The sequence below is a fragment of the Oncorhynchus masou genome, chromosome 14, assembly GCF_036934945.1.
Source record: "Oncorhynchus masou masou isolate Uvic2021 chromosome 14, UVic_Omas_1.1, whole genome shotgun sequence".
Classification (NCBI taxonomy): domain Eukaryota; kingdom Metazoa; phylum Chordata; class Actinopteri; order Salmoniformes; family Salmonidae; genus Oncorhynchus; species Oncorhynchus masou.
Window position 1 is genome coordinate 38,617,363 of NC_088225.1, and position 12,545 is coordinate 38,629,907.

General features: G+C 45.9%; 1 pseudogene; it reads right to left on the reverse strand.

The window, feature by feature from the left end:
• LOC135554818 (epithelial membrane protein 2-like) overlaps nt 1-10,430 on the reverse strand; it is a 23,661-nt pseudogene extending 13,231 nt beyond the window's left edge.
• Nucleotides 10,431-12,545: the final 2,115 nt, after the last annotated feature.

The following is a 12,545-nucleotide window of genomic DNA, read 5'->3' on the forward strand; positions in this document are numbered from 1 at the left end:
GCTGTCCACTACCACACAAGGTTAATAACCTCAGTAGACGGGTCTGTTGTGAACGCTGTCCACTACCACACAAGGTTAATAACCTCAGTAGACGGGTCTGTTGTGAACGCTGTCCACTACCACACAAGGTTAATAACCTCAGTAGACGGGTCTGTTGTGAACGCTGTCCACTACCACACAAGGTTAATAACCTCAGTAGACGGGTCTGTTGTGAACGCTGTCCACTACCACACAAGGTTAATAACCTCAGTCGACGGGTCTGTTGTGAACGCTGTCCACTACCACACAAGGTTAATAACCTCAGCGGATGGATTTCTCATTCAGCACTAATCCTAATGCTAAGAGGACACTAAATACCAACTTCAGCTAAAGCTTTCCTTTCTGTGCCACACTTGAGACAATCAACAGATGACTAAGGATGACGGAGGAGCCAATCAACAGATGACTAAGGATGACTGAGGAGCCAATCAACAGATGAGTAAGGATGACGGAGGAGCCAATCAACAGATGACTAAGGATGACGGAGGAGCCAATCAACAGATGACTAAGGATGACTGAGGAGCCAATCAACAGATGAGTAATGATGACTGAGGAGCCAATCAACAGATGACTAAGGATGACTGAGGAGCCAATCAACAGATGAGTAATGATGACTGAGGAGCCAATCAACAGATGAGTAATGATGACTGAGGAGCCAATCAACAGATGAGTAATGATGACTGAGGAGCCAATCAACAGATGAGTAATGATGACTGGGGAGCCAATCAACAGATGAGTAATGATGACTGAGGAGCCAATCAGCAGATGAGTAATGATGACTGAGGAGCCAATCAACAGATGAGTAATGATGACTGAGGAGCCAATCAGCAGATGAGTAATGATGACTGAGGAGCCAATCAACAGATGAGTAATGATGACTGAGGAGCCAATCAACAGATGAGTAATGATGACTGAGGAGCCAATCAACAGATGAGTAATGATGACTGAGGAGCCAATCAACAGATGACTAAGGATGACTGAGGAGCCAATCAACAGATGAGTAATGATGACTGAGGAGCCAATCAGCAGATGAGTAATGATGACTGAGGAGCCAATCAACAGATGAGTAATGATGACTGAGGAGCCAATCAACAGATGAGTAATGATGACTGAGGAGCCAATCAACAGATGAGTAATGATGACTGAGGAGCCAATCAACAGATGAGTAATGATGACTGAGGAGCCAATCAACAGATGAGTAATGATGACTGAGGAGCCAATCAACAGATGAGTAATGATGACTGAGGAGCCAATCAACAGATGAGTAATGATGACTGAGGAGCCAATCAGCAGACGAGTAATGATGACTCAGGAGCCAATCAACAGATGAGTAATGATGACTGAGGAGCCAATCAGCAGATGAGTAATGATGACTGAACCAATCAGCAGATGAGTAATGGGTTTCTATAGGTTCATCTCTCTGTGGGGGATGGCTTTGTTATGGAAGGATTGGGGAATATTGGGGAAGATGCCAGAGCTGTTAGTTAAAGAATAGCCAATTGGAATATCTCTCTCTCTCCTACTCTAACTCAGTAGTTGGCATCAAAGCCATCAAATCATCCGAATAGACGCTGTTAGATGTAGGGCCCCGACCCAGTTCCCTCTTTTAGTGGAAAATGCTGACTTGGATTCCACTTTTAATGTAATTTCTTCTCTTTTTATATAACACAGTCTTTAGATCTCTTTCTCTCTCACACACACACACACACACACACACACACACACACACACACACACACACACACACACACCGCTGAAACAGACTTCAGCCATGGAACAAATGATGGAAGCAAGAGGAGAGAGCTTCCAACACCACTAAGCTCCTTCCCTCTTCCACGTGTCCACCACCTCCTTCTCCTCTAGGTCTTCCCCTCCTCCTCCTCCTCTAGGTCTTCACCACCTCCTCCTCCTCCTCTAGGTCTTCACCTCCTCCTCCTCCTCTAGGTCTTCACCTCCTCCTCCTCCTCTAGGTCTTCACCTCCTCCTCCTCCTCTAGGTCTTCACCTCCTCCTCCTCCTCTAGGTCTTCACCTCTTCCACGTGTCGAACTGCTGAGTCTTCTGTTTGAAGCTTTCTTTACCTCCTCTACGGGTCTTCACCTCCTCCTCCTCACCTCCTCTACGGGTCTTCACCTCCTCCTCCTCCTCCTGGTCTTCACCTCCTCTACGGGTCTTCACCTCCTCCCTGTCTTCACCTCCTCCTCCTCCTCACCTCCTCCTCCTGGTCTTCACCTCCTCCTCCTCCCTGTCTTCACCTCCTCCTCCTCCCTGTCTTCACCTCCTCCTCCTCCTCACCTCCACCTCCTGGTCTTCACCTCCTCCCTGTCTTCACCTCCTCCTCCTCCTCCTCCTCACCTCCACCTCCTGGTCTTCACCCCCTCCTCCTGGTCTTCACCTCCTCCTCCTCCCTGTCTTCACCTCCTCCTCCTCCTCACCTCCACCTCCTGGTCTTCACCTCCTCCTCCTGGTCTTCACCTCCTCCCTGTCTTCACCTCCTCCTCCTCCTCCTCACCTCCTCCTCCTGGTCTTCACCTCCTCCTCCTGGTCTTCACCTCCTCCTCCTGGTCTTCACCTCCTCCTCCTCCCTGTCTTCACCTCCTCCTCACCTCCACCTCCTGGTCTTCACCTCCTCCTCCTGGTCTTCACCTCCTCCCTGTCTTCACCTCCTCCTCCTCCTCCTCCTCACCTCCACGTCTTCACCTCCTCCTCCTCCCTGTCTTCACCTCCTCCTCCTGGTCCTCATCTCCTCCTCCTCACCTCCACCTCCTGGTCTTCACCTCCTCCTCCTTGTCTTCACCTCCTCCTCCTGGTCTTCACCACCTCCTCCTCCTCCCTGTCTTCACCTCCTCCTCCTGGTCTTCACCACCTCCTCCTCCTCCCTGTCTTCACCTCCTCCTCCTGGTCCTCATCTCCTCCTCCTCACCTCCACCTCCTGGTCTTCACCACCTCCTCCTCCTCCTGGTCTTCACCGCCACCTCCTGGTCTTCACCACCTCCTCCTCCTCCTGGTCTTCACCACCTCCTCCTCCTCCTGGTCTTCACCACCTCCTCCTCCTCCTGGTCTTCACCACCTCCTCCTGGTCTTCACCACCTCCTCCTCCTGGTCTTCACCACCTCCTCCTCCTCCTCCTGGTCTTCACCACCTCCTCCTCCTCCTCCTGGTCTTCACCACCACCTCCTCCTCCTCCTCCTGGTCTTCACCACCTCCTCCTCCTCCTCCTGGTCTTCACTGCCACCTCCTGGTCTTCACCTCCTCCTCTAGGTCTTCACCACCCCCTCCTCCTCTCTAGGTCTTCACCTCCTCCTCCTCCAGGTCTTCACCACCCCCTCCTCCTCCTCTAGGTCTTCACCACCCCCTCCTCCTCCTCTAGGTCTTCACCTCCTCCTCTAGGTCTTCACCTCCTCCTCCCCCGTGTTTAGCAGTAAAACAATGACCCGTGTTTAGCAGTAAAACACATGACCCGCGTTTAGCAGTAAAACACATGACCCGCGTTTAGCAGTAAAACAACATGACCCTCGTTTAGCAGTAAAACAATGACCCGCGTTTAGCAGTAAAACAATGACCCGCGTTTAGCAGTAAAACAATGACCCTCGTTTAGCAGTAAAACAACATGACCCTCGTTTAGCAGTAAAACAACATGACCCGCATTTAGCAGTAAAACAACATGACCCTCGTTTAGCAGTAAAACAATGACCCTCGTTTAGCAGTAAAACAACATGACCCTCGTTTAGCAGTAAAACAATGACCCGCGTTTAGCAGTAAAAGTTGTTTTCCTTCATGGGTTATTTGATTTAAATTGTCCTTCATTTTGTTTCAGACATAAATGCTGAACGTGAATCCGGTGTGTTTAGAGACAGCCTTTAGAAAGCCATACCCAGGCTAGCATCTGTTATTCAGCTGAGACACAGACCCTGCAGGACACACACACACACACACACACACACACACACACACACACACACACACACACAGTCCTGCTGGGTTCAAAGGCTTCCCTCTGACTCTGGAAACCCAAAATGACTACCGGGGGGGGGGGGGTTTCAACAAATCCTTAGTGATGTGTGTGTGTGTGTGTGTGTGTGTGTGTGTGTGTGTGTGTGTGTGTGTGTGTACACATTCCTGGGGAGGGGGGGGGGGGACAAGTGGCAGGCCTGAGAAATGACTACCACGTATATCAACCAATTGGCGAGGGCACTAGAACTGCAGCACCCTACTAGAATCTGGGACATGGGACATTACTAAATATAATCTGAAGTCAAATGTCTCTTTGTTGATGATCTGGTGCTTCTGTCCCCAACCAAGGAGGGCCTACAGCAGCACCTAGATCTTCTGCACAGATTCTGTCAGACCTGGGCCCTGACAGTAGATCTCAGTAAGACCAAAATAATGGTGTTCCAAAAAAGGTCCAGTCGCCAGGATCACAACTACAAATTCCATCTTGACACTGTTGCCCGAGAGCACCTGTGGCGCTGATGTTTAGGCCGAACTATACATACCTCGGTCTAAACATCAGCGCCACAGGTAACTTCCACAAAGCGGTGAACGATCTGAGAGACAAGGTAAGAAGGGCATTCTATGCCATCAAAAGGAACATAAAATTTGACATCAGTCAGGATCTGGCTTAAAATACTACAATCAGTTATCTAACTCGTTGCCCTTTATGGTTGTTGGGAGGTTGGGGTCCGCTCACCAACCAATAATTCACAAAATGGGACAAACACCAACTTTGCAAAAATATCCTCCGTGTACAAGGTAGAACACCAAATAATGCATGCAGAGCAGAATTAGGCCGATACCCACTAATTATCAAAATCCAGAAAAGAGCTGTTAAATTCTATAACCACCTAAAAGGAAGCGATTCCCAAACCTTCCATAACAAAGCCATCACCTACAGAGAGATGAACCTGGAGAAGAGTCCCCTAAGCAAGCTGGTCCTGGGGCTCTGTTCACAAACACACCCTACAGAGCCCCATGACAGCAGCACAATTAGACCCAACCAAATCATGAGAAAACAAAAAGATAATTACTTGACACATTGGAAAGAATTAACAAAACAAAACAAAAAAAGAATGCTATTTGGCCTTGCTATTGAGAAAGGCCGCCGGCAGACCAGCTGATAGTGTCAGAGCTATTGGAAGTGGATTCTGATTCCTGTCACTAGTATCCAGCTTCATGTTTTATAGCACTGGTAATGTTATAGCCATATGCTGCTACTGCTGCCAGTGTGTGTGTGTGTGTGTGTGTGTGTGTGTGTGTGTGTGTGTGTGTGTGTGTGTGTGTGTGTGTGTGTGTGTGTGTGTGTGTGTGTGTGTTTTTCCTCTCTGCAGTAGTAGCAGCTTTCATGGTTCATTCAATATCAACTGGGAAACACACACACACACACACACACACACACAGTAACAAGAGAAGCAACCGCAGAAGGCTCAGCCAAGCTCGCTCACGCTGACGGCAGACGAGGGACCATCTTTCACCAAATGTGTTCTTGAAATCCCCCTCAGCCCAAGTGGGATACGCTTCCCTCTAATAGTTTGCCCATGTTCCACAGCAGGGAAAAAAGGAACCATGGAACCATGTTCCACAGCAGGGGAAAAAGGAACCATGGAACCATGTTCCACAGCAGGGGAAAAAGGAACCATGGAACCATGTTCCACAGCAGGGAAAAAAGGAACCATGGAACCATGTTCCACAGCAGGGAAAAAAGGAACCATGGAACCATGTTCCACAGCAGGGGAAAAAGGAACCATGGAACCATGTTCCACAGCAGGGGAAAAAGGAACCATGGAACCATGTTCCACAGCAGGGAAAAAGGAACCATGGAACCATGTTCCACAGCAGGGGAAAAGGAACCATGGAACCATGTTCCACAGCAGGGGAAAAAGGAACCATGGAACCATGTTCCACAGCAGGGAAAAAGGAACCATGGAACCATGTTCCACAGCAGGGAAAAAGGAAACATGGAACCATGTTCCACAGCAGGAAAAAAGGAACCATGGAACCATGTTCCACAGCAGGGGAAAAAGGAACCATGGAACCATGTTCCACAGCAGGGAAAAAGGAACCATGGAACCATGTTCCACAGCAGGGAAAAAGGAACCATGTTCCACAGCAGGGGAAAAAGGAACCATGGAACCATGTTCCACAGCAGGGGAAAAGGAACCATGTTCCACAGCAGGGGAAAAAGGAACCATGGAACCATGTTCCACAGCAGGGGAAAAAGGAACCATGGAACCATGTTCCACAGCAGGGAAAAAGGAACCATGTTCCACAGCAGGGGAAAAAGGAACCATGGAACCATGTTCCACAGCAGGGAAAAAAGGAACCATGGAACCATGTTCCACAGCAGGGAAAAAAAGGAACCATGTTCCACAGCAGGGAAAAAGGAACCATGGAACCATGTTCCACAGCAGGGGAAAAAGGAACCATGTTCCACAGCAGGGAAAAAGGAACCATGGAACCATGTTCCACAGCAGGGGAAAAAGGAACCATGGAACCATGTTCCACAGCAGGGGTAAAAGGAACCATGGAACCATGTTCCACAGCAGGGGTAAAAGGAACCATGTTCCACAGCAGGGGAAAAAGGAACCATGGAACCATGTTCCACAGCAGGGGAAAAGGAACCATGTTCCACAGCAGGGGAAAAGGAACCATGGAACCATGTTCCACAGCAGGGAAAAAGGAACCATGGAACCATGTTCCACAGCAGGGTAAAAGGAACCATGTTCCACAGCAGGAAAAAGGAACCATGTTCCACAGCAGGGAAAAAGGAACCATGGAACCATGTTCCACAGCAGGAAAAAAGGAACCATGTTCCACAGCAGGAAAAAGGAACCATGGAACCATGTTCCACAGCAGGGAAAAAGGAACCATGGAACCATGTTCCACAGCAGGGGAAAAAGGAACCATGGAACCATGTTCCACAGCAGGGAAAAGGGAACCATGGAACCATGTTCCACAGCAGGGGAAAAGGAACCATGTTCCACAGCAGGGGAAAAGGGAACCATGGAACCATGTTCCACAGCAGGGGAAAAGGAACCATGGAACCATGTTCCACAGCAGGGAAAAAAGAACCATGGAACCATGTTCCACAGCAGGGAAAAAAGAACCATGGAACATTGTGGACAATATAAAACAGTAAAACGTTGAAGACTATTAAAAATATTTTTTTTTGTTCAAACTATCTATATATATTTTTTTACAAATCAAAACTGAAAAAGAAGAAATAATATGGAGTCATGGAGACAATTCAACCTGTCAATCATGTCCTTATGAACTCACATGTATTCATGTGAATGTTGATTTGTATATGAGAATTATTTAGGATTGTAAAAAAAGGTCAATATAGATAAAAATAAATAAAGACACATCATTCAGTCTACAACTCCAGTACTTCACTCCATCCACACACACACACGATAGTGCAGCCATTTCCCTGACCCAGTGTTGCTACATGAGGTCCATTCATCAAATCACATTGTATTGGTCACAAACACATGGTTAGCAGATGTTAATGGAGTGTAGCTAAATGCATCCACCCATTCATCCAATCATTCACTCAAATTTCACAACTACAGTTTACGAAAGAGTAGAATTCTCTCTCTCTCTCTCTCCTGTCTCATCACACTGTCTCTCTCTCTCTTCATGTCTCTCTCTCTCTTCGTGTCTCTCTCTCTCTTCGTGTCTCTCTCTCTCTCCGTGTCTCTCTCTCTCTCCGTGTCTCTCTCTCTCTCCGTGTCTCTCTCTCTCTCCGTGTCTCTCTCTCTCTCCGTGTCTCTCTCTCTCTCCGTGTCTCTCTCTCTCTCCGTGTCTCTCTCTCTCTCCGTGTCTCTCTCTCTCTCTGTGTCTCTCTCTCTCTCTGTGTCTCTCTCTCTCTCTGTCTCTCTCCTGTCTCATCAAACTCTCTCTCCCTCCGTCTCTCTCTCTCTCCCTCCGTCTCTCTCTCTCTCCCTCCGTCTCTCTCTCTCTCTCTCTCCGTGTCTCTCTCTCTCTCTGTCTCTCTCCTGTCTCATCAAACTCTCTCTCCCTCCGTCTCTCTCTCTCTCCCTCCGTCTCTCTCTCTCTCCCTCCGTCTCTCTCTCTCTCTCTCTCCGTGTCTCTCTCTCTCCCCGTCTCCCCCATCTCTCTCCCCTGTCTCTCTCCCTCTCTCTCTCTCTCGGGACTGACAACACCATTGATGTCATCTCCCCCAGACAAAGGGAATTTAGAATGTTTAGAACGTTTAGAACGTTTAGAACACTGCAGATATATAAAATAGAATCCCAACAAGATCTCACAGTTTGACCAATTTTAATTTCAGATTCTGACGTGTATTCACATTTCTCCAAATGTCAAATTTCAAAGGGTTAAAGTTTATCCATTCATTCCAAATGGTTAAAGGTTAAGGTTTTGGAAAGGGTTCAAACGAAAACAACAAACAAACAAAAAAATGACTGGGATGGAACGTTCAGATCCAGACTCATACAGGTTTTCAAGGCATTTCCCCGCCAACATCCTCAGGACATAGACGTCCAATGGAATGCATGGAGCTGAAATGATTCCTGCCGCGACAGATGGGCCTGGCTGGCAGTGTGTCTTCCAGACTGTGCAGGCCAAACCGGTCTCCGTTTCATTGCTGCTAATTAATTAAAATGCGTTGTCTTTTACTTAATAAGCCTAAGCGAAACAGTAACGCAACGTAATGTTATATACAGTAAATCCCCATGGAGCGCAAACGTACATTCCTTGAATGACGCTCATTCCTGAAGTTCCTTTTGTTCAAACATTCCAGTACGACTCTTTGGCCACACGGGGGCGCCATTAGGAAGCGAAAAGCACTGAGGGTTAATCTGCCAACAGAGGAATTTTGTCCGCGACCGTCTCTGAGCGTTCCTCCCACCAGGGCTATAAATCATCCGATTAAATCCAATGATGTATATACAACTCTGGATTGATTATGCTATGGTTTTGGCCATTGAGCAACTTTGCAGCCACATGTCGGCCATATTGGAACTCCCCTTATAGGAGGAAAAATGGATAGTATTTCCATAAAAGGTTCCAAGGACAAAATTACATGTATTAAATAAATAAAATAAAAATGTGTTGTAGTGGGGACAGCAACATTAGTACTCTCTAAAAAAAAATGCTTTAAGGAAAATGTTATATATATATATATATATATATATATATATATATATAAACATTTGTTCATATTTTATGCTTAGCTCAAACATATATATATGTAAGTCGCTCTGGATAAGAGCGTCTGCTAAATGACTTAAATGTAAATGTAAATGTACATATATAAAAAAAAATATGCATTAATATAATAAACGTGTCAGAAACAAATGTAAACCTTATTAAACGCATTCATATAGATTCCAGAATATTATTTACATTTGTGGAGGGAGAGCCAAGATGGAGGCTCAGTGGTTTCAATACAGCGCCACCTGTCAAATATCCAGGCTTCATACACATCATTGATTACAGTTAAACAGAGAGGGCTGCTGACTGCGTTATCAGTTTTCCTCCAGACTGTTGGGGGGAAAAAACGGCAAAAATGATCTCCAACCACAAAAAAAGGGTTATGAACAGTTTGTGCCCCATGGGAAACAGTTTGGAAACCACGGAGTTAGAGCACCCTGTTGTAGGAGAACTTTCCTGCAATGCGTTTTATAACTTGTCTTTATTTAATTTAATGTATTTAAGGTTTAAAAAAAAGGGCTTCTGAAGTGTGGAATTTCTACTTTAAAAAATGTCAGATTTGATTTTCCCTTACGATTTTTTTTTTTTAAATCAACCCCTGAAAAAAAAAAGTTAATTAATTATAATCCACATTTCCTGTTGCCGCAGAATTATTTCCCTGCTGTAAGGAAACTGGCTCCTCACACACAGGAGTTGACTCGGCACACAAATACAATATAAACCCACCAAACGGACTGGATTATAGAACACGAAGGAAACTACATCCTTTCGTTGCGACAAACTCCTAGACAGACGACGCCCCTTTCATTGGCAGGAACCAAAAGTTCAACTCAGTGGAAATTAAATGACTAACTTCAGTATAAATTACACACACTCCTGCCACACCATCCAGTACACACATTATTTCAAACCGACCACGCCATAAAACAAAGGCTAATCAATAATTTTCCCACTCAAACAGGATAAGTTCAAGACAGTTTAGTTTTGTAACAAAATGAACATCATTTATTATGAAGAGTTGTAGCCTGTAATAAATGAAGAAGCGAGCAACTCACCAAATGAACAGTGGAACGGGGCAGCAGAGCTCAGACGTCGCGCTCGATAGAGAGAAGGAAGGAGATAGAGATGTAGTAGAAACGTGACCGTAGCTTGGCTGGGTCGTAGTAGTAAGAGAAGTAGCGGTGCGCGACCCTGGCTACTGTGTCGTGTACGCGCCTGACTCTGTGGTTGGGCGTGGTCTGTAAATTCTGTCCTGTGTTGTCGGGAGGAGCACGGAGAGAGAGAGAGAACACAGAGTGTTCACAAACACAAACACACCCCACAGAGCCCCAGGACAGCAGCACAATTAGACCCAACCAAATCATGAGTAAACAAAAAGATAATTACTTGACACATTGGAAAGAATTAACAAAAAAAACCCAGAGCAAACTAGAATGCATTTGGCCCTAAACAGAGAGTACACAGTGGCAGGTAACCTGACCACTGTGACTGACCCATAATTAAGGCAAGCCTTGTCTATGTACAGACTCAGTGAGCATAGCCTTGCTATTGAGAAAGGCCGACGTAGGCAGACCTGGCTCTCAAGAGAAGACAGGCTATGTGCACACTGCCCAAAATGAGCTGGAAACTGAGCTGATTTTCCTAACCTCCTCCTGCCAACTGTATGACCATATTAGAGACACATATTTCCCTCAGATTACACAGATCCACAAGGACTTTGAAAACAAACACAATTTTGATAAACTCCCATATCTACTGGGTGAAATACCACAGTGTGCCATCAGAGCAGCAAGATTTGTGACCTGTTGCCACGAGAAAAGGGAAACCAGTGAAGAACAAACACCATTGTAAATACAACCCATATTTATGTTGATTTATTTTTCCTTGTGTACTTTAACCATTTGGTACATCGTTTCAACCCTGTATATAGACATACTATGACATTTGAAATGTCTTCATCATTTTTGTAACTTCTGTGCGTGTAATGTTTACTGTTCATTTCTACTGTTTATTTCCTTTTGGTTTATTGTCTATTTCACTTGCTTTGGCAACGTAAACAGCGTCAACAACGTAAACAATCTTAACACATGTTTCCCAGGCCAATAAAGACCCTTTTGAATTGAATTGAGTTGAGTTGAATTGAGTTGAATTGAATTGAGTTGAATTGAATTGAGTTGAATTGAATTGAGTTGAATTGAATTGAATTGAGTTGAATTGAATTGAGTTGAATTGAATTGAGTTGAATTGAATTGAGTTGAGTTGAATTGATTGAGTTGAATTGAATTGAGTTGAATTGAACTGAGTTGAATTGAGTTGAATTGAATTGAGTTGAATTGAGTTGAATTGAATTGAGTTGAATTGAATTGAGTAAAAGAAAAGCTCTGGAGTGGCGCAGTGGTCTAAGTGTTAGAGGCGTCACTACAGACCCTCTACAGACGGGTTGTATTACAACCGGCCGTGATCGGGAGTCCAACAGGGTGGCGTACAATTGGCCCAGCGTCGTCCGGGTTAGGGGAGGATTTGGCCCGGGTTGGAAGGCCATCATTGTAAAATAAGAATTTGTTCTTAACTGACTTGCCTAGTTTAAAACTGGTTATGGCTGGGGGCAGTATTGAGTAGCTTGGATGAATAAGGTGCCCAGAGTAAACTGCTTGCTACTCAGGCCCAGTTGCTAATGAATAAGGTGCCCAGAGTAAACTGCCTGCTACTCAGGCCCAGTTGCTAATGAATAAGGTGCCCAGAGTAAACTGCCTGCTACTCAGGCCCAGTTGCTAATGAATAAGGTGCCCAGAGTAAACTGCCTGCTACTCAGGCCCAGTTGCTAATGAATAAGGTGCCCAGAGTAAACTGCTTGCTACTCAGGCCCAGTTGCTAATGAATAAGGTGCCCAGAGTAAACTGCTTGCTACTCAGGCCCAGTTGCTAATGAATAAGGTGCCCAGAGTAAACTGCTTGCTACTCAGGCCCAGTTGCTAATGAATAAGGTGCCCAGAGTAAACTGCCTGCTACTCAGGCCCAGTTGCTAATGAATAAGGTGCCCAGAGTAAACTGCCTGCTACTCAGGCCCAGTTGCTAATGAATAAGGTGCCCAGGTAAACTGCTTGCTACTCAGGCCCAGTTGCTAATGAATAAGGTGCCCAGAGTAAACTGCCTGCTACTCAGGCCCAGTTGCTAATGAATAAGTTGCCCAGAGTAAACTGCTTGCTACTCAGGCCCAGTTGCTAATGAATAAGTTGCCCAGAGTAAACTGCTTGCTACTCAGGCCCAGTTGCTAATGAATAAGGTGCCCAGAGTAAACTGCCTGCTACTCAGGCCCAGTTGCTAATGAATAA